Genomic DNA, 22,765 nt, shown 5'->3' with positions numbered 1-22,765 from the left:
TTGTATAGTTTCTGTTGAGAAATAAGCTGATAGTCTGATAGGAGTTCTTTTGTATGTTATTTGTTGCTCTTAATATTTTATCTCTGTCTTTAATTTTTGTGAGTTTGATTATTATATGTCTCAGTGTGTTCCTCCTTTGATTTATCAGCTGATTTAAATATCTTCCTAGCATTCTCCATGCTTCCTGGACTTGGTTAACTATTTCCTTTCCCATATCCAGGCAAATTTCCTGAACTTCCTGTTTCCCATTGTGTCCCAAGCTATTATCATTTCAAATATTTTCTCACGTCCTGTCTCTCTCCTTTCTTCTTCTGGGACTATAATGTGAGTGCTTATGTGTTTAATGTTGTCCCAGAGGTCTCTTAAGCTGTCTTCATTTTTTACATTCTTTTTTCTGTATTCTATTCTGTGGCAATGATTTCCAATATTCTGTTCTCCAGGTCATTTATCCGTTCTTCTGCCTCAATGATTCTGCTATTGATTCCTTTTAGTGTGTTATTCATCTCTGCTTGTTTGTTCTTTAGTTCTTGTAGATCTTTAGTAATCATTTCTTGAATCTTCTCAATCTTTGCCTACATTCTTTCCAGAGATCCTGGGTCATCTTCACTATCATTATTCTGAATTCTTTTTGTGGAAGATTTGCTATCTCTAATTCATTTAGTTGTTTTTCTGGGATTTTATCTTGTCCCTTTATCTGGGACACAATTTTTGCTTTTACACAGTGCTTAACTTTCTGTAACATAGTTTTCTGTTTTAGCCATTGTCAGACTGCTTATTCTTGCTTCTGTCTGCACTCTGATGGATGAAACTAAGAAGCTTGTGTAAGATTCTTGATACTAGGGACTAGCTCAGTTCAGTTCAGTTCAGTCGCTCAGTTGTGTCTGACTCTTTGTGACCCCATGAATTGCAGCACGCCAGGCCTCCCTGTCCATCACCATCTCCCGGAGTTCACTCAAACTCATGTCCATCTAGTCCATGATGCCATCCAGCCATCTCATACTCTGTTGTCCCCTTCTCCTCCTGCCCCCAATCCCTCCCAGCATCAGTCTTTTCCAAGGAGGCAACTCTTTGCATGAGGTGGCCAAAGTACTGGAGCTTCAGCTTTAGCATCATTCCGTCCAAAGAAATCCCAGGGCTGATCTGTTCAGAATTGACTGGTTGGATCTCCTTGCAGTCCAAGGGAATTTCAAGAGTCTTCTCCAACACCACAGTTCAAACGCATCAATTCTTCAGTGCTCAGCCTTCTTCACAGTCCAACTCTCACATCCATACATGACTACAGGAAAAACCATAGCCTTGACTAGACTGATCTTAGTAGACAAAGTAATGTCTCTGCTTTTTAATATACTATCTAGGTTGCTCATAACTTTTCTTCCAAGGAGTAAGCATCTTTTAATTTCATGGCTGCAATCACCATCTGCGGTGATTTTGGAGTCCCCAAAAATAAAGTCTGACACTGTTTCCACTGTTTCCCCATCTATTTCCCATGGAGTGATGGGACCAGATGCCATGATTTTCGTTTTCTGAATGTTGAGCTTTAAGCCAACTTTTTTGCTCTCCTCTTTCACTTTCATCAAGAGGTTTTTTAGCTCCTCTTCACTTTCTGCCATAAGGGTGGTGTCATCTGCATATCTGAGGTTTTTGATATTTCTCCCAGCAATCTTGATTCCAGCTTGTGTTTCTTCCAGTCCAGCGTTTCTCATGATGTACTCTGCATAGAAGTTAAATAAGCAGGGTGACAATATACAGCCTTGACGTACTCCTTTTCCTATTTGGAACCAGTCTGTTGTTCCATGTCCAGTTCTAACTGTTTCTTCCTAACCTGCATACAGATTTCTGAAGAGGCAGGTCAGGTGGTCTGGTAATCCCATCTCTTTCAGAATTTTCCACAGTTTATTGTGATCCACACAGTCAAAGGCTTTGGCATAGTCAATAAAGCAGAAAGAGATGTTTTTCTGGAACTCTCTTCCTTTTTTCATGATCCAGTAGATGTTGGCAATTTGATCTTTGGTTCCTCTGCCTTTTCTAAAACCAGCTTGAACATCAGGGAGTTCACGGTTCACGTATTGCTGAAGTCTGGCTTGGAGAATTTTCAGCATAACTTTACTAGCATGTGAGATGAGTGCAATTGTGCGGTAGTTGGAGCATTCTTTGTCATTGCCTTTCTTTGGGATTGGGATGAAAACTGACCTTTTTCCAGTCCTGTAGCCACTGCTGAGTTTTCTAAATTTGCTGGCATATTGAGTGCAGCACTTTCACAGCATCATCTTTCAGGATTTGAAATAGCTCAACTGGAATTTCATCACCTCCACTAGCTTTGTTCATAGTGATGCTTCCTAAGGCCCACTTGACTTCACATTCCAAGATGTCTGGCTCTAGATGAGTGATCACATCATCATGATTATCTGGGTCGTGAAGATCTTTTTTGTACCATTCTTCCGTGTATTCTTGCCAGCTCTTCTTAATATCTTATGCTTCTGTTAGGTCCAGACCATTTCTGTCCTTTATTGAGCCTATCTTTGCATGAAATGTTCCCTTGGTATCTCTAATTTTTTGAAGAGATCACTAGTCTTTCCCACTAAGCCCGGCGGAGAGGAGCTACCCCATGTCCGAGGTCAGAGGCAGTGGCCTAGAGTGCCAGGCTGTGACAGCTCAGGAACGGCAGAGAGGAGCTACCCCACGTCTGAAGTCAGGGGCGGCGGCCGGGAGGAGATACTCCTTGTCCGAGGTCAGGGGCAGCAGCTGAGAGTAGCTACACCGCGTCCGAGGTAGAAGCGGCCGGGAAGAGACACCCCGTGTCTGAGGTCAGGGCGGCAGCCAGGAGGAGCTAACCTGCGTCCAAGGCCAGTGGCAGCTGGGAGGAGACACCCCGTGTCCGAAATCAGGGGCAGCCAGGAGAAGCCACCTCGTGCCCGAGGCCAGTGGTGGTGACCTTGAGGAGCCACCCCGAGCCCGAGGCCAGGGGCAGCAGCTGGGAGCAGCTACCCATGCCCGAGGCCAGGGCCAGCGGCTAGGAGGAGCAACCCGAGGAGTGGTGGCTGCGCAGGCACAGAAGGGCCTAGAGGAGCTATACCATGTTGAAGGTCATGAACGGTGGCAGTAAGGCGATACCCCTTGTCCAAGGTAAGGAACAGCAGCTGTGCTTTGCTGGAGCAGCTGTGAAGAGATACCCCATGCCAAGGTAAGAGAAACCCAAGTAAGATGCTACTTGGGTAAGATGCAAGAGGGCATCAGAGGGTAGACACACTGAAACCATACTCACAGAAAACTAGTCAATCTAATCACACTAGAACCACAGCCTTGTCTAACTCAATGAAACTAAGCCATGCCTGCAGGGCAACCCAAGATGGGTGGGTCATGGTGGAGAGGCCTGACAGAATGTGGTCCACTGGAGAAAGGAATGGCAAGCCACTTCAGTATTCTTGCCTTAAGAACCCCATGAACAGTAGGAAAAGGCAAAATGATAGGATACCAAAAGAGGAACTCTCCAGGTCATTAGGTGCCCAATATGCTACTGGAGATCAGTGGAGAAATAACTCCAGAAAGAATGGGGGATGGAACCAAAGCAAAAACAATACCCAGTTGTGGATGTGACTGGTGATAGAAGCAAGATCCCATGCTGTAAAGAGCAACATTGCATAGGAACCTGGAATGTCAGGTCCATGAATCAAGGCAAATTGGAAGTGGTCAAACAAGAGATGGCAAGGGTGAATGTTGACATTCTAGGTATCAGTAAACTAAAATGGACTGAAACGGGTGAATTTAACTCAGATGACCATTACATCTACTACTGGGGGCAGGAATCCCTCAGGAGAAATGGAGTAGCCATCATGGTCAACAAAAGAGTCCAAAATGCAGTACTTGGATGCAATCTCAAAAACGACAGAATGATCTCTATTCATCTCCAGGGCAAACCATTCAATATGACAGTTATCCAAGTCTATGCCCCAACCAGTAACGCTGAAGAAACTGGTTGAATGGTTTTATGAAGACCTACAAGATATTTTAGAACTAACACCCCAAAAAGATGTCCTTTTCATTATAGGGGACTGGAATGCAAAAGTAGGAAGTCAAGAAACACCTGGAGTAACAGGCAAATTTGGCCTTGGAATGCGGAATGAAGCAGGGCAAAGACTAATAGAGTTTTGCCAAGAAAATGCACTGGTCATAGGAAACACCCTCTTCCAACAACACAAGAGAAGACTCTACACATGGGCATCACCAGATGGTCAACACTGAAATCAGATTGATTATATTCTTTGCAGCCAATGATGAAGAAGCTCTATACAGTCAACAAAAACAAGACCAGGACCTGACTGTGGCTCAGATCATGAACTCCTTATTGCCAAATTCAGACTTAAATTGAAGAAAGTAGGGAAAACCGCTAGACCATTCAGGTATGACCTCAATCAAATCCCTTATGAGTATACAGTGGAAGTGAGAAATAGATTTAAGGGCCTAGCTCTGATAGATAGAGTGCCTGATGAACTATGGACTGAGGTTCGTGACATTGTACAGGAGACAGGGATCAAGACTATCCCCATGGAAAAGAAATGAAAAAAAGCAAAATGGCTGTCTGGGGAGGCCTTACAAATAGCTGTGAAAAGAAGACAGGAGAAAAGCAAAGGAGAAAAGGAAAGATATAAGCATCTGAATGCAGAGTTCCAAAGAATAGCAAGAAGAGATAAGAAAGACTTCTTCAGTGATCAATGCAAAGAAATAGAGGGAAACAACAGGGACTAGCTCAGTAAAGCTTTAATTCAATTATCTGTGATGGGTGGGGTTGCAATCCCTCCCTAGTTGATTAGCTTGAGGTGACCCAGCCCTGGGGTCTGTGGGCTCTATGGTAGGATTAATGGTGAACTCCAAGAGGATTTATGCCAAGGGGGACCTTCCAGTACACCCATGCCTGTGGTGAGCCCCTGCTGACCCATGCCTCCACAGGAGGCCCTCCAATATTAATAGGTACTTTTGGTTCAGTCTCCTGTTGGGTCACTGCTCCTCTCCTCTGGGTCCTGGTGTGCTCAAAATTGTATTTTTGCCCTCCAAGACTGGAGTCTCTGTTTCCCTCAGTCATCCTGCTGGCCCTCAAGGCCATTCCTTGGGGATTCCCGTCCCTTTGTAGGATCCCCAGGCTGGGAAGCCTGATGTGGAGTTCAGAACCTTCACAGTAGTGTAAAAACTTCTTTGGCATTATCATTCTCCAGTCTGTGGGCCACCCACCCAACGGGTATGGGATTTGATTTGATTGTAATTGTACCCCTCCTACCATCTCGCTGTGGCTTCTTCGTCTTTCAACATAGGGTATCTTTTTTTGGTGGGTTTCAGTGTCCTCTTGTCAATGGTTGTTCAAAGTTGCTAATTGAAAATTTGGTGTTCTTGCAAGAGGAGATGAGCAAACATCCTTCTATTCCTCCATTCTTGAACTGGAAGCCTCAACTTTCTTTTAACCACAAAATACATTCACTTGATTAAATTCAGTATAAATTTAGCTAATCCTGATCATGCATAAAACTTTTCTCAAGGTTTCTTTTTCACAGTCTTCTATCACTTTCTGTATCTGTATTAGTTTGTCCCTAAAAATAGGGACACTCAAAATAATCAGCTCTAGGACAAATTATTTTTCCTTAACAAAATATATTTTCACTCCTCATACATACTTTTGTTGAAATAGCTCATCCTAATTGCCTTGCATGTGGAAAAGTTCCTTTGTTATTCCTAGTAGCTTTAGACACATATTACAAATTTAACTTATAAAAACCTTAATCTCCAGCAAAAACAGACAAGCAATAAGTAATTGTAAACTGTTTTTCATAGCATCATTTCCTGATTGGAACATCCCATGAGACAGCCCCATGAAATACAAAACATTTATTTCTTCCTGTAGTACAAGACATGTATCTAATAAACCCAAACATCTTTAGTTTCCCTATTTTAAGTAGAAAAATGTAAGCTTATTTAGCAATTAATGTTCCAGTATCTTATTTTCTATGGAAATGACCTAACTATTCAAAAACATTTATCTTTTAACTTCTTTTAGCAAAACTCTAGAGTTTCAAGTTACCAAGTATCTGGAGAGATTATTTTAAGTTAACTTTTAAAAATAATTATTTTTTAGAATTCTAAATTAATATTAAATTATATAAATATTATTCTAATTATGGTTTAAAATATTAATTATAATTACTTGAAATTAATTATTTCTAATTAAGTAGAAATATTCTAATTATTCTAATAATTATAAATGATTGTAAATATTATTTATAATTTTTTTGGAATTCTAAAAATTTCCAAAAATTTCATCTCATTTGTACTTAACTTACTGATAAGAATTTTACCAGACCAGGTTATTTTTTGCAGAAGTATTTATTAATATAACATTAGTTCAGTTCAGTTCAGTCTCTCAGTCATGTCTGACTCTTTGTGACCCCATGAAGCACAGCATGCCAGGCCTCCCTGTCCATCACCAACTCCTGGAGTTCACTCAGACTCACGTCCATCGAGTCAATGATGCCATGCAGCCATCTCATCCTCTGTCGTCCCCTTCTCCTCCTGCCCCCAATCCCTCCCAGCATCAGAGTCTTTTCCAATAAGTCAACTCTTTGTATGAGGTAGCAATACCTTATTTGACTTTTATTAAACCTAGGTGCAATAAAATATTATACTTAATTATACTTAATGTTGATGTCTCTTCCAGACATGTCTATATTAATTAGATTAACAAACTTAATCTTATCTTAATACCCAGTATTAACTTAATATTGAATATTTCCCAGTTCATATGAACCTGAAAGCCATTTTGGCTAGGTTTTTCATATTTATAAATATTTAGTTTGGAAGTACTCACTTTTAAGTCAATTAAATAGAGCTCTTAAATAATTTTGGCAATATTTTTCAGAGAGGCATCTCATATGTGTAATGTATACTAGGGATCTTATCAGTTCAGTTCAGTTGCTCAGTTGTGTCCAACTCTTTGCGACCCCATAGCTTAACTTAAAGAAAAAAAAAAAAACTTAGTTATGAATCAAGTGTTACAATATAAACTTGCTGGTTTGTATTGTTGATTTAAACAGTTGAGATAAATTAAATTTGCTTGCTTAGATGACTAAGGCTTTACTATTTGTGGAAAAGACTATTATACTTGACCTTGGTAAAATTCTAAGAAGGATATGAATTAGATTTTCAGCTGAGGGAGGCTTTCTAGCAATCTGAGTTTAAACTGTCATTTTATTTCATGTTTCCTTTTCCTTTGGTTTCATGTTCTACCTGATTGAACTAATTAGGCTCAGTTTCAGGTCCCTGTGGCCTGTACTTTTCTGATTTGTAGAGATTTGCAAGGCAAAAGCAGTTGCTTTTAACTCTTCAAAGAAAGGGTCTGTCCTCTAAACAATATTAAAGGAAAGATCTGCCCAGTTATAAATTCTGTATCAGTGAGAAGATTTTTAACTAAGCTGAAATTTAAGAGTTCTATTAATATATTCTAGACTTTAAGGTTTAATTTATCATATCTCTTAAAGCTTGCATAAGACATTTAACAAAAGTCCTCTTTCTGGGTGTACAAGTTAAACACCAAATATTAGTTTTCAGTTTTACTTTAAGGCCCAAGGGACTTATTAGGTTTTTTCTAGTATGTTTAATTAACACTTTCTGAGGGAGCATATTGAAAAGCAGAGACATTACTTTGCCAACAAAGGTCCGTCTAGTCAAGGCTTTGTGTTTTCCAGTGGTCATGTATGGTTGTGAGTTGGATTGTAAAGAAAGCTGAGGGCCAAAGAATAGATACTTTTGAACTGTTGGACAAGATTCTTGAGAGTCTTGGACTGCAAGGAGATCCAACCAGTCCATTCTGAAAGAGATCAGCCCTGGGTATTCTTTGGAAGGAATGATGCTATAGCTGAAACTCCAGTACTTTGGTCACCTCATGCAAAGAGTTGACTCATTGGAAAAGACTCTGATGCTGGGAAGGATTTGGGGGCAGGAGGAAAAGGGGATGACAGAGGGTGAGATGGCTGGATGGCATCACCAACTCGATGGACATGAGTTTGAGTGAACTCCAGGAGATGGTGATGGACAGGGAGGCCTGATGTGCTGTGATTCATGGGGTCACAAAGAGTAGGAGACGACTGGGAGATTGAACTGAACTGAACTGATTTGTATATATATATATGTATGTGTGTGTGTATATATATATATATTATATTTATATACAATACAGAACACCTGGGTTTAATCCCTGGATCGAGAAGGTCCCTTAGAGAAGGATATGTCAACCCACTCCAGTAATCTTGCCTGGAAAATTTCATGGACAGAGGAGCTTGGTAGGCTACAGCCCATGGAGTCACAAAGAGTTGGACATGACTGAGCGACTTCACTTTTCTTTCATACATATAAAATCTCAATTCTGTCAACTTTTATACTATAAACTTTAGTTTTCTTTAGGACCCAGTGAACAATTTTTCACATCACAGGAGAAATCTTGGAAGCTTTTCTTTCTTTTTATTTCCATTTTATCTATTTTTATATAAAAAGCTCTGGGATCCCCACAGAGGGCTTGAGCCAAGGAACTCAAGTTGAGTTACCAGTTTTGATTACTTGGCCTGATTGTTGCCTCAAATACTTGATGGTCAGGTATCTCAGTGCAATTTTTTTTTCTCTTTACCCTTTAAATATATATACATATTTATAATAAATATGTATATAATATATATTATATAAATATTTAATATATATAATATGTGAATATATAAAATATATAAATATAAAATATATAAGTATACATATATATTTAAGCTATGAATGGCTTGAGCTGACCTGTTTGGCCTTTAATGTTGGGGACCAGTAGGGGGTCCCTTTTGGACCATTGCAATTTTAGTACTGTAATATCAAAACCTTGTGCTTTAATCTCTTAAGTGTTTGTTTTATTTATCACATTTTAAATAACCATCTAAGATTCTTTATTCATTTTGGATAAGTCTCTCTAAGAGTTCTTGTTTGTTGGGGAAAATGTCTCTAGACTTTCCCTACAGTTTTTTTGTTTGTTTGTTTGTTTGTTTCTGTTAATCAACCTGATCAACATTAATTATTCTAATGTTTTCGGTAGCATCTATAAGAGAAAACTAAGATCATGGCATCCAGTCCCATCACTTCATGGGAAATAGATGGGTAAACAGTGGAAACAGTGTCAGACTTCATTTTTTTGGGTTCCAAAATCACTGCAGATGGTGACTACAGCCATGAAATTAAAAGATGCTTACTCCTTGGAAGAAAAGTTATGACCAACCTAGATAGCATATTCAAAAGCAGAGAAATTACTTTGCCAACTAAGATCCGTCTAGTCAAGGCTATGGTTTTTCCTGTGGTCATGTACGGATGTGAGAGTTGGACTGTGAAGAAGACTGAGTGCCGAAGAATTGATGCTTTTGAACTGTGGTGTTGGAGAAGACTCTTGAGAATCCCTTGGACTGCAAGGAGATCCAACCAGTCCATTCTGAAGGAGATCAGCCTTGGGATTTCCTTGGAAGGAATGATGCTAAAGCTAAAACTCCAGTACTTTGGCCACCGCATGTGAAGAGTTGACTCATTGGAAAAGACTGATGCTGGGAGGGATTGGGGGCAGTAGGAGAAGGGGACGACAGAGGATGAGATGGCTGGATGGCATCACTGACTCGATGGATGTGAGTCTGAGTGAGCTCCAGGAGTTGGTGATGGACAGGGAGGCCTGGCATGCTGTGATTCATGGGGTCACAAAGAGTAGGACATGACTGAGAGACTGAACTGAACTGAACTGAACTGATAAGAGCCATTTCAGGGAAGTTGAATGCTTTGCCAAAAGTTTTATTCTTGTTTTAGATTTAAAGTATTCAGTGATCAAATAAACCACTTGTTATGCACACATAAACAGCTTCAATTTTAATAGAAGACTATTTAACTTAATTTCAATATACAGTCATGAAAAGAAAATAAATAGAAACAGTAGAGAGAACTAAAGCCTATACATCACAAAACTGGGCTGACACCTACATCCAGATTTGAACAGCACTAGGAAGTCCCATATAAGAGCAATCTGGAGTCCCAGTTGGGAAAAGGTCTTGGGCATTGTGTCCATTGTACTGGTGAGACTTCAAATTGCAGATTTGGAGGGTTCCCACTTATAATCCCAGGCCACAGATGGATATTTTCAACTGTTTTCATGCAAAAAATACAACTGTTTTTTCTTTAATTTTTACAATGCTGTTTGTTTCATTTGGTGAGCCCTAGAGGTCCTAAACTCTGGGGACTGGCCAGGTTCCCAGGGGCTTAAGAAATTCCAAGGTTCCCTTTCTTATCTAAAGAGCTATAGACTTCCTGGTAACAACTGGTGTGCTTACAGGCAGGCGTGTAGTCCAGGCAGTGCCATAAATCAATCAGAATTCTGTTCCTCTACTTCTGTAGACAGAACAAGACTATCTCCATTTAATTTCCCTAACACCAAGAACATGACAGTGCTTTCCAAATCAGTTTTTCTTATTTGATTTAAATTAAGGAAATTCTTATGTTAGCCATTAGATATTTTTTTATCTTTTAATTTTATTTTTATAGGCAGCACTGAAATAGTTGTTTATAATGAAAATTCTCTAAAATTTTACCAATTTTCTCCAATTTAAATTACCCATAATCTATCTACAAATGAGATATATATTAAGAGTGATTCAGGAGATTGGTCAACAGAATTTCAGGTCAGAAAGATTTGAGTTAACCCCTTCTTACAAAAACACCAAAATTGCAACTACTGAAAAATTATTGACAAAAAAAATGCTAGAACATACCAAAAAAGATATCTTATATACAAAGGCAAAGAAGAGGCCACAGTGTAACAGTAGGAAGGACCCAATCACAACAAACTCAAACCCTATACCACCAGGTTGGGGACCCATAAACTGGAATATGATTATATTACAAAAGTTCTCTAACCAGAGTGAAAGTCCTGAGTCCCACATCAGTTTTCCCTGCTTGAGGGCCTGGTAATGGAAGAAGGAGTTCCTAGAGAATCTTGCTTTGAAACCCAGCAGGGTTCAATCACAGGAATTCCACAAGAATAGAAAAAATAGAAATTCCACTCAAGGAGGGCACATGCATGGTCCAGTGAGCATCAGGACTCAGGGAAAAAAACTAGTGACCGCATAAAAGACTGGGCCACACTTATCTGTTGGTAAAAGAGGATCTCCTGTGGAGGATGGAGGTGATTGTGATGCACAGCAGGGACAGACACTGGCAGTGGTATTTTTGGTGAATACTAATTTGCGTGAGACTTCCCAGAGGCCAACATTGCCTCCTCAAGACCCAGTCCCATTTAACAGCTGTAGGCTACAATACTGGGATGCCTGAGGCCAAACAACAAACAGAGTGGGAACATAGTGCCCATCAGCAAACAGGCTACTTGAAGTCTTCCTGAGCATGACTTGACCCTCCAGTGGGGGGAGGGGGGGAACAGCTTCAGCCATGAACCTGCCAGCAGGTTTCTGCCTCCAGCAAGAACCTGCCAACAGGAAACCTGTACAAGCCTCTTATACAGTCTTATCTACCAGAGGACAGAGAGTAGATGCAAGAAAAACTGCAATCTTGCAGCCTGCAGAATAGGATTCAAAATCACAGAAAATTAGATAATATGAGACAGCAGAGGTACATATTTCAGATGAAGGAACAAAATGAAATATCAGAAGAGTGACTAATTGAAATGGCAGTTCAGTCACTCAGTTATGTCCAACTCTTTGTGACCCCATGGACTGTAGCTTCCCAGACTTCTTTGTCCATGGGATTCTCCAGGCAAGAATACAGGAATGGGTTGCCATTTCCTTCTCCAGGGAAGTGAAGTGGAGATAGACAATTTATAGGAAAGAGAATTCAGAGTGATGATAGTAAAGATGATTCAAGATCTCAGAAAAAGAATGGAGGCAAAGACTGAAAAAAATATAAGAAATATTTAATAAAGACCTAGAAGAAATAAGTAAGAAACTAACAGAGATGAAAAATACACTGAAATTAAAAATACAATAGAAGGAATTAAAAGCAAAGTAATTGAGGCAGAAGAATGGATAAGAGACCTGAAGGAAAGAATGCTAGAAATCACTCCCAAAGAATAGAATAAAGAAAAAAAGAATGTAAAGAAATGAAGATAGTCTATTAGACCTCTAAGACATCATTAAATGCACCAATATTCACATACAAGGGTACCAGAAAAAGAGGAGAGATAGAAAGGACCTGAGAAATATTTGAAGAGGTAATAAATTAAAAATCTCCTAACATTGGAAAGAAACAGTCACCCAAGTGCAAGAAGTTCAGAGTCCCTGACAGGATAAACCCAAGGAGGAATATATCAGTCAAACTAATAAAAAAATAAGTTTAAGAATTATTAAAAGTAACAAGGAAAAAGTAACAACTAAGTTACAAGGGAGCTCCCATAAGATTATCAGCTGATTTCTCAGCAGAAATTCTGCAGGCCAGAAGGGAGTGGCACAATATATATAAAGTGATGAAAGAGAATGACCTACCTTCAATACAATGAAATATTTTCTACCCAGTAAGGTTCTCATTCACATTCATTGGAGAAATCAAATGAATTATAGGCAAGCAAAAGTTAAGAAAATCCAGAACCATGAGACCAGTTTTGCAACAAATGCTAAAGCAATTTCTCCAAGCTGAAAAGACCACCACTAGAAACAAGAAAGTTACAAATGAAAAAGCTCACCACTAAAGAAACCATAAAAAAAAAAAAAGAAAGAAACCATAAAGTGAATGTAGGAAATGGTCTACACACAAATATGATCTCAAAACCAGCAATTTTGAGAAGAGGAGAGCACAAATGCACGATATTGAAAATGCATTAGAAATTAAGACCAGCCACATAAAAGAACCTACATAAAAGACTGCTACATCAAAACCTCATGATAACTGCAAAACAAAAATCTACAATAGATGCACACAGAAAAAGAAAAAGGAATCAAAATATAATGCTAGTTAGTCATCAAATCACAAACGAGGAAGAAAGGTAAAAAAGCTACAAAAACAAACCCAAAACAACAAAATGGCAATTGGTTCATACATACATACATACATATATATATATATATATATATATATATATATATATATGTCAATGATTACCTTAAATGTAAATGAATTAAATGCTCCAGCGAAAAAGAGGTAGATTGGCTGAATGGATATAAAAAAAGACCTGTATGCATGCTGTCTATAAGAGACCCACTTCAGATAGAGGGACGCAACCACAGGGTAAGTGAGAGGATGGAAAATGTTATTCCATGCAAATAGAAACCAAAAGAAAGTTGGAGTAGAAATATTTAAATCAAACAGAATAAACTTTGAAATACTTTTAAAAGAGTAGAAGGATGACACATGATGATCAGAGGGTCAATCCAAGAATATATATCAATTATAAATGTCTATACAGCCAACATATAAGCACCTCAATATATAAGGCAAATAATAATAGTGACAAATGAAGAGACAGTAGCACAGTAATAGTGGGTAACTTTAACAACCCACTTTCATCAACAAACAGATCATACAGATGGAATATTAATAGGAAACACAGACTTTAAATGGTGCATTAGATCAGATGGATTTAATTAATATTTGTAGAGCATTCCATCTGAAATCCTCAGAATATACATTCTTCTCAAGCACACATGGAACATTCTCTAGCATTGATCACATGCTGGAACACAACGTAGGCCTCAGTAAATTTTTAAAAAGTGAAATCAGATCAAGCATGTTCTCTTTTTTAATTAATTAATTTATTTTAATTGGAGGATAATTACTTTATAATTTTGTGATGGTTTTTGCATATATCAACATGAATCTGTCACAGGTATGCATGTGTCCCCCCTCACCCTGAACCCACCTCCCTCCCCACCCTATCCCTCTGGGTTGTCTTAGAGCACTGGCTTTGGGTGCCCTGTCAAGCATCTTTTCTGACCACAAAGCTAAGAGATTAGAAATCAACTGCAAGGGAAAAAATGCCAAAAAAAAAAACAAAACAAAACCTTGTGGAGGCTATACAACATGCTTCTAATCAACCAATGAACCACTGAATAAACCAAAGAGGAAGTCAAAAAATGTTTAGAGATAAATGAAAACAAAAGCATAATGATCCAAAAGCTATGTTTGCAATGGTGCAAAAACATTTCTATCAGGGAAATTTGTACCAATAAAATCTTACCTCAGGAAACAAAATAATTGCAAATAAACAACTTAAGCTTACACTTAAAGCAACAAGAGAAAGAATAGAAATCCAAACCTGAAGTTAGTAGATGTATAGGTATCATAAAGATCAAAGCACAAATAAATGAAAGAGAAATTACTGACTTCAGACTACAGTTCAAAGCTAACATCATCAAAACAGTATAATACTTGCACAAAAACAGAAATACAGATGAATGGAAGATGATAGAAAGTCCAGAAATAAATCTACCCACCTATGGCCAATTAATCTACAACAAAGTAACCAAGACTATACAATGTAGGAAAAACAGTCTCTTCAATAAATGGAACTGTGAAAACTGGACAACTGCATGTTAAAGAAAATGAAATTAGAACAGTCTTGAACACCATACACAAAAATAAACTCAAAATTGATTAAAGAGCTAAATGTAGGATCAGATACTATAAACTCTTAGAGAAAAATGTGAGCAGAACATTTTTTTACATAAACAGTAGAAATATATAAGAAAATATATTGTTGTCTCCTAGAGCAACAAAAATAAAAACAAAATCTTTTAAAGAAACCTAATTAAATTCAAAAACTTTCACACAGCAAAGGAAACAATTAACAAAATGAAAAGAGAACCTACAAAATGGGAGAAAACATTTGCAAATGATAAAACTGATAAAGGATTTGTCTCTAAAATTTACAAGAAGCTCATGTGTCTCATTATCAAAAACAACCAAACAAACAAAAAATCCAATCAAATAAGAGACAGGCCTAAAAAGACATTTCCCCAAAGATATATAGATGGCCAGGAAGCACATGAAAAGATTCTCAACATCATTAATTATTAGAGAAATGCAAACCAAAACTACAATGATCTAACATCTCACACCAGAACGGTCATCATCCAAAAAATCTACAAACAATGAATGCTGAAGAGTGTGTAGAGAAATCTTCTGGTTGAAATGTAAATTGGTACAGCCACTATAGAAAACAGTTTGGGTATCCCTTAAGAAACTAAATATAGGGCTACCTTCATTTAGTTGCTAAATCACATCTGACTCTTTGTAACCCCATGGACTGTAGTTTGCCAAGCTCCTCTGTCTATAGGATTTCCCAGGCAAGAATACTGTGGTGGGTTGCCATCTCCATTTCCAAGAGCTACTGTGTTATTTAGCAATGCCTGTCCTGGACATATATTTAGAGAAAACCTTGTTTCGAAAGGATGCACACACCCAAATGTTTGTTACAGCACTGTTTCCAAAAGCCAAGACATAGAAGCAACCTAAATATCTATCAGTAGATGAATGGATAAAGATGTGGTACATATACAATAGAAAACCTCTCAGCCATTAAAAACAATAAAATAATGCCATTTACAGAAACATGGATGGACCTATAGATTATCATACTGAGATAGAGAAAGACAAATATCATATCATATAACTATATGCTGCTGCTAAGTCACTTCAGTCATGTTCGACTCTGTGCAACCCCATAGATGGCAGCCCACCAGGGTCTCCCATCCCTGGGATTCTCCAGGCAAGAACACTGGAGTGAGTTGCTATTGCCTTCTCCAATGCATGAAAGTGAAAAGTGAAAAGTGAAAATGAAGTCGCTCAGTTGTGTCTGACTCTTAGCAACCCCATGGACTGCAGCCCACCAGGTTCTTCCATCCATGAGATTTTCCAGGCAAGAGTACTGGAGTGGGGTGCCATTGCATAATCTAATAAAAATAACACAAATAAACATATTTACAAAACAGAAACAGACTCACAGGCTTGAAGAACAAACTTATGTCTATCAGTGTTTAGAGTGGGGGCACCAGGATAGATGGGGCATTTGGGATTGACAAGTATACACTGCTGTATTTGAAAATGATAACAAGCAAGAACTACTGCTGGGGTCCAGCCCCGGTGGATCCAGGGAATTCAAAGTGGGGACGGAGTCAGCGTCTGAGGAATTAATTGCTTAAAGATATGGAGGGAGAGTAGAAAGAAATAGTGTAGTAGGAAAATAAGTGGAGAAAAAGAGGCTGAATAACTTGGTTTACGTGGAAAACCAATAAAACTCCAAGACAAGGAGTTTGCACCATCTACTTAGGCCATGGTGCCCGCTTGAATAGCAGAGGGTACCCTGCCTTGGGCTCCCTCTCACGTGGGTCTTAGAAGCCAGGGCAAGTAAGTATACATGGCGAGCCTCCACGCTCCAGATGGGAATTCAGCCAGAAAAGAAGAGAATGAGAAAAGACCACACAGGGGAAACCAGTCTTTCCAGGAACTGGTCCCATTTCTTTATTTTCCAGGTCCACTTTTATGCTTTTAGTTATACATAGAAATAAATGTAAGAAACAGAGTCACGCAGGGTCAGCTGCTCCGACCCTTATCAGCATATCTTTGTTCTTACAAGGGTCTTACATTTGTTCACAATATCTTCTGGTCTGGAGACCAATTAACATTTTATGGCTTCGCCTTTCTTTCTATTGATAAAGGCTAATCAATCAGAAAACTTGTTTCCCCTTAAGATCTACTTATTCTTAAGACAATGATAAAGTTACAGTTTTACATAGCAAGGACACAAGGATTTATACCAAAGAAAGAGGAGTACAGTGATCCACAACAAAAGAGAAAATTCATTAACTCAAAAAGTCTAGTATTGCTAACATAATAAACTGTATTTCTTTTTCTACATTCCAATTACATTGATTAACATACTCCCAGGTACCTAAGGATATGGAGGCCTGGCAGTGACAGATTTTATTTTCTTGGCCTCCAAAATCACTGCCTACAGTGACAGCAGCTATGAAATCAAAAGACACGTGTACCTTGGAAAGAAAGCTATGACAAACCTGGATAGCATATTGAAAAGCAGAGACATCACTTTGCCAACAAAGGTCCATCTAATAAAACTTATGGTTTTCTCAGAAGTCATAGAGATGTGAGAATTAGACCATAAAGAAGGCTAAACACCAAAGAACTGATGATTTTGAACTGTGGTGTTGGGGGAGACTCTTAAGAGTCCTTTGGACTGCAAGGAGATCCAACCAGTCAATCCTAAATGAAATCAGTTCTGAATATTCATTGGAAGGACTGATATTGAAGCTAAGCTCTGATACTTTGGCTACCTGATGCAAAGAGCTGGTTCACTGGAAAAGACCCTGATGCTGGGAAAGATTGAAGACAAAAGAAGAAGGCAGTGGCAGAGGATGAGATGGTTAGATAGCATCACTGACTCAATGGACATGAATCTGAGCAAGTTCCAGGGATAGTGAAGGACAAGAGAGCCTGGTGTATTACAGTCCATGGTGATTTCAAAGAGTTGGACACAAATTAGTGACTGAATCATGACAACAAAACTGATGCAGCATTATTTATCAACTATGTTCAAAATAGAAAAAGGAGTATATCAAGGCTATATATTGTCACTCTGCTTATTTAACTTATATGCAGAGTACATCATGAGAAACGCTGGACTGGAAGAAGCATAAGCTGGAACAAGATTGCTGGGAGAAATATCAATAACCTCAGATATACAGATAACACCACACTTATGGCAGAAAGTGAAGAGGAACTAAAAAGCCTTTTGATGAAAGTGAAAGAGGAAAGTGAAAAAGTTGGCTTAAAGGTCAACATACAGAAAACAAAGATCATGGCATCTGGTTCCATCACTTCATGGGAAATAGATGGGGAAACAGTGGAAACAGTGTCAGACTTTATTTTTGGGGGCTCCAAAATCACTGCAGATGCTGACTGCAGTCATGAATTTAAAAGACGCTTACTCCTTGGAAGAACAGTTATGACCAACCTAGATAGCATATTCAAAAGCAGAGACATTACTTTGCCAACTAAGATCCGTCTAGTCAAGGCTATGGTTTTTCCAATGGTCATGTATGGATGTGAGAGTTAGAATGTGAAGAAGGCTGAGCACCGAAGAATTGATGCTTTTGAACTGTGGTGTTGGAGAAGACTCTTGAGAATTCCTTGCACTGCAGGGAGGTCCAACCATTCCATTCTGAAGGAGATCAGCCCTGGGATTTCTTTGGACAGAATGATGCTAAACCTGAAACTCCAGTACTTTGGCCACCTCATGCGAAGAGTTGACTCATTGGGAAAGACTATGATGCTGCAAGGGATTGGTGGCAGGAGGAGAAGGGGACGACAGAGGATGAGATAGCTGGATGGCATCATGGACTTGATGGACCTGAGTTTGAGTGAACTCTGGGAGTTGGTGATGGGCAGCGAGGCCTGGTGTGCTGCGACTCAAGGGGTTGCAAAGAAGCGGACACGACTGAGTGACTGAACTGAACTGAACTGAAGTTCTGTATGTACATAAGCCAGACTATTAGTTAGAGGTTGGAGATCTGTTGTTTCTCTTTCTTTTGTTTTGAAAAGAAAGCTTTCAGAGGCCAGTTTGTCAAAATAAAATCGCTAGTGTAGACATTCAAGGAAAAGTGACAGATCAGTTTCCCCCCTAATTACCTGGTCTAATCTTACTCAGTCTTTTAATGGAGTAAAAACTTTCCAGTACATGTCACTGAGGAAAACCTGTTCAATGTCTAAACTGATCTCCGGTATGTTTCAACTGGGCTCCTATAATATCCTTAAAATAGGGAGCACACATTAGTATTTTTCAATTGGGGAGTCAGTTACCTATTCAGTTCAGTTCACTTCAGTTCAGTTGCTCAGTTGTGGCTGACTCTGCGACCCCATGAATCGCAGCATGCCAGGCCTCCCTGTCCATCACCAACTCCCAGATTCACCCAGACTTGCATCCATCGAGTCAATGATGCCTTCCAGCCATCTCATCCTCTGTCGTCCCCTTCTCCTCCTGCCCCCAATCCCTCCCAGCACCAGAGTCTTTTCCAATGAGTCAACTCTTCGCATGAGGTGGCCAAAGTACTGGAGTTTCAGCTTTAGCATCATTCCTTCCAAAGAAATCCCAGGGATGATCTCCTTCAGAATGGACTGGTTGGATCTCCTTGCAGTCCAAAGGGCGCTCAAGAGTCTTCTCCAACACCACAAGTTCAAAAGCATCAATTCCTCGGCGATCAGCCTTCTTCACAGTCCAACTCTCACATCCACACATGACCACAGGAAAAACCATAGCCTTTACTAGACAGATCTTAGTCGGCAAAGTAATGTCTCTGCTTTTGAATATACTATCTATGTTACTCATAACTTTTCTTCCAGGGAGTAAGCGTCTTTTAATTTCATGACTGCGGTCACCATCTGCAGTGATTTTGGAACCCCAAAAAATAAAGTCTGACACTGTTTCCACTGTTTCCCCATCTATTTCCCATGAAGTGATGGGAACAGATGCCATGATCTTCGTTTTCTGAATGTTGAGCTTTGAGCCAACTTTTTCACTCTCCTCTTTCACTTTCATCAAGAGGCTTTTTAGTTCCTCTTCACTTTCTGCCATAAGGGTGGTGTCATCTGCATATCTGAGGTTATTGATATTTCTCCCGGCAGTTTTGATTCCAGCTTGTATTTCTTCCAGTCCAGCGTTTCTCATGATGTACTCTGCATAGAAGTTAAATAAGCAGGGTGAGAATATACAGCCTTGATGTACTCCTTTTCCTATTTGGAACCAGTCTGTTGTTCCATGTCCAGTTCTAACTGTTGCTTCCTGACCTGCATACAGATTTCTCAAGAGGCAGGTCAGGTGGACTGGTATTCCCATCTCTTTCAGGATTTTCCAGAGTTTATTTGGATCCACACAGTCAAAGGCTTTGGCATAGTCAATAAAGCAGAAATAGATGTTTTTCTGGAACTCTCTTCCTTTTTCCATGATCCACTGGATGTTGGCAATATGATCTCTGGTTCCTCTGCCTTTCCTAAAACCAGCTTGAACATCAGGAAGTTCACATTTCATGTATTGCTGAAGCCTGGCTTGGAGAATTTTGAGCATTACTTTACTAGCGTGTGAGATGAGTGCAATTGTGCGGTAGTTGGAGCATTCTTTGGCATTGCCTTTCTTTGGGATTGGGATGAAAACTGACCTTTTCCAGTCCTGTGGCCACTGCTGAGTTTTCCAAATGTGTTGGCATATTGAGTGCAGCACTTTCAGAGCATCATCTTTCAGGATTTGAAATAGCTCTACTGGAATTCCATCACTTCCACTAGCTTTGTTCATAGTGATGCTTTCTAAGGCCCCCTTGACTTCACATTCCAGGATGTCTGGCTCTAGATGAGTGATCACACCATCATGATTATCTGGGTCGTTAAGATCTTTTTTGTACAGTTCTTCTGTGTATTCTTCCCATCTCTTCTTAATATCTTCTGCTTCTGTTAGGTCCATACCATTTCTGTCCTTTATCAAGCCCATCTTTGCATGAAATGTTCCCTTGGTGTCTCTAATTTTCTTGAAGAGATCTCTAGTCTTTCCCATTCTGTTGTTTTCCTCTATTTCTTTGCATTGATCACTGAAGAAGGCTTTCTTATCTCTTCTTGCTATTCTTTGGAACTCTGCATTCAGATGCTTATATCTTTCCTTTTCTCCTTTGCTTTTCACTTCTCTTCTTTTCACAGCTATTTGTAAGGCCTCCCCAGACAGCCATTTTGCTTTTTTGCATTTCTTTTCCATGGGGATGGTCTTGATCCCTGTCTCCTGTACAATGTCACGAACCTCATTCCATAGTTCATTAGTCACTCTATCTATCAGATCTAGGCCCTTAAATCTATTTCTCACTCCACTGTATAATCATAAGGGATTTGATTGAGGTCATACCTGAATGGTCTAGCAGTTTTCCCCGCTTTCTTCAATTTCAGTCTGAATTGTGTAATAAGGAATTCATGATCTGAGCCACAGTCAGCTCCTGGTGTTGTTTTTTGTTGACTGTATAGAGCTTCTCCATCTTTTGCTGCAGAGTTACCTATTAGATGTTGCCAAATAAAACTCTGAATCATCAACCAAAAATTGGGAAATACGAAAACCAAGAGAGACTCACCCAAATTCATCTGGACTCTCTGAGAAGATGGATGGATATGAGACCTCTACTGGTATGAAGGCTCTAGTTCTTCATAGAGTTCAGACAAAGGACTGAAGCATTCTCTGAATCCCTTCCTAAATGGTGAGCACAAGTGTCAACTAAAAAAAAAAAAAAGTACAACCTAGAAGTTGAGAGTTGGCTTATTTGGTGGCCAGAATTGAGGACAGAAGCCCAAGACATAGGTTCTCAGATAACTCTGAGATACAGTTCCCAAGAGGCAAGCATTGAGGGGCAGGATAAAATAGGAATTTTTGCATCAAAGATCAGGTAGTTGGAATGCCAAAAGATTACTGTTAGAAAAAAGCAGATATCTCAGATTAAGTTGTTTAGTGCTTTTCTATGTATGGGAAGATGCAAGAGTCTGAGATAACTTAAGTCATTTCTTTGATATGGACCTTCAGCTGTGGGGCCACTATCCTGTATTTTCAAGTCCTGAATCTCTCTAGGGGGCACTGTTGGTGGGTGGCTGCAACATTGACTGCTAGATTGTTGACGGTGGTATGGCAACTATCCTGAGTTCCCTCAGTGCTCACAGTTGGGGTGGATGTAATGTAATGTCTTGAAGGCTGCAATATCGTATGTTTACTGATATAGCAGGCCATATTTTTCATTCACAGTAACATAGACTTTAGTACCAGTAACATAATTTTGTGCCTCTGACTTTCTCTTACACTTATAAATTACAACATCAAAGTATATTAGTAATTAAGTGTGTGGATTCACTTGAATCCTGATCTAGCACTTTATTAATCAGATTTTCAGGAAGAAGAAATTTTTCTCTACATTTCCAGGTTCTTCTGGCTGGTCTAAGAATTAAATTGATATGAGGTAGATTATAATAAGAGAAAATCCTACAAAAGTTTAGTAACAGGTATACATGGGATAAACCCAGTAAAACTGAGTAACTCACAAAAGTGACTGAAACCTTCACCTTCAGGTGAAGAAATACCATTTTCAGGTTAAAAAAAAAAAAAGAAAGAAAGAAGAAGAAGTTGTTGGGGGTACTGGTTTGGGATTTCCAAGGGAAGAAAAGCAACTGACATAAAGATGGAAAAGTAAATGTTCAGTAAACAAATGTTTGCTGGACCATCAGAGACAGTGAGACACAGAGAAACCTCTGATCTGTAGGCTCTGCCAAGTTTTCCCCACTTCCTTTGGTCCATATTCTTTGCAGATATCTTTGGTAATATCCCTATTCCAGAAATAGACCTTCTCTCTAAATTTTTAGGCAGTGAAGTGAAAGATCAAAGTTTTTTTTTTTTTTTCCAGAATCTTTTGGGCCTTAATTATTTTTAGTTTTGATAATCCACACATCAGAGATATTTTGGGATGGCAAGTTTTGCCCCTCTATTGGTGGGGTGGCAGATGGGGTCTAGGTCTATAGGTAAGATTACAAATTTTAGAGTCCATTAGAACCTGTACAGGATGAATCCCTGCTCAGTGGAAACAAATTTTGAGACATTACAAAGTTACCTAATTTCTTCAAGACCCAATCTGCTCACTTGTGGAATGACAACAATGGCATAGCAGCCCTCTTCCAAGGGTAATCAGAGGCACATTTACAGGGAATG

At 39.2% G+C, this 22,765-nt stretch overlaps 1 pseudogene; it reads left to right on the top strand.

Moving 5' to 3' along the window:
* The first annotated feature begins 3,074 nt into the window (after window positions 1-3,074).
* LOC138433123 (homeobox protein MSX-2 pseudogene) overlaps window positions 3,075-22,765 on the top strand; it is a 92,714-nt pseudogene continuing 73,023 nt past the window's right edge.

The sequence above is a fragment of the Ovis canadensis genome, chromosome 2 (genome assembly GCF_042477335.2).
Source record: "Ovis canadensis isolate MfBH-ARS-UI-01 breed Bighorn chromosome 2, ARS-UI_OviCan_v2, whole genome shotgun sequence".
Lineage (NCBI taxonomy): Eukaryota > Metazoa > Chordata > Mammalia > Artiodactyla > Bovidae > Ovis > Ovis canadensis.
This window is presented reverse-complemented; position numbering and strand designations above follow the sequence as displayed.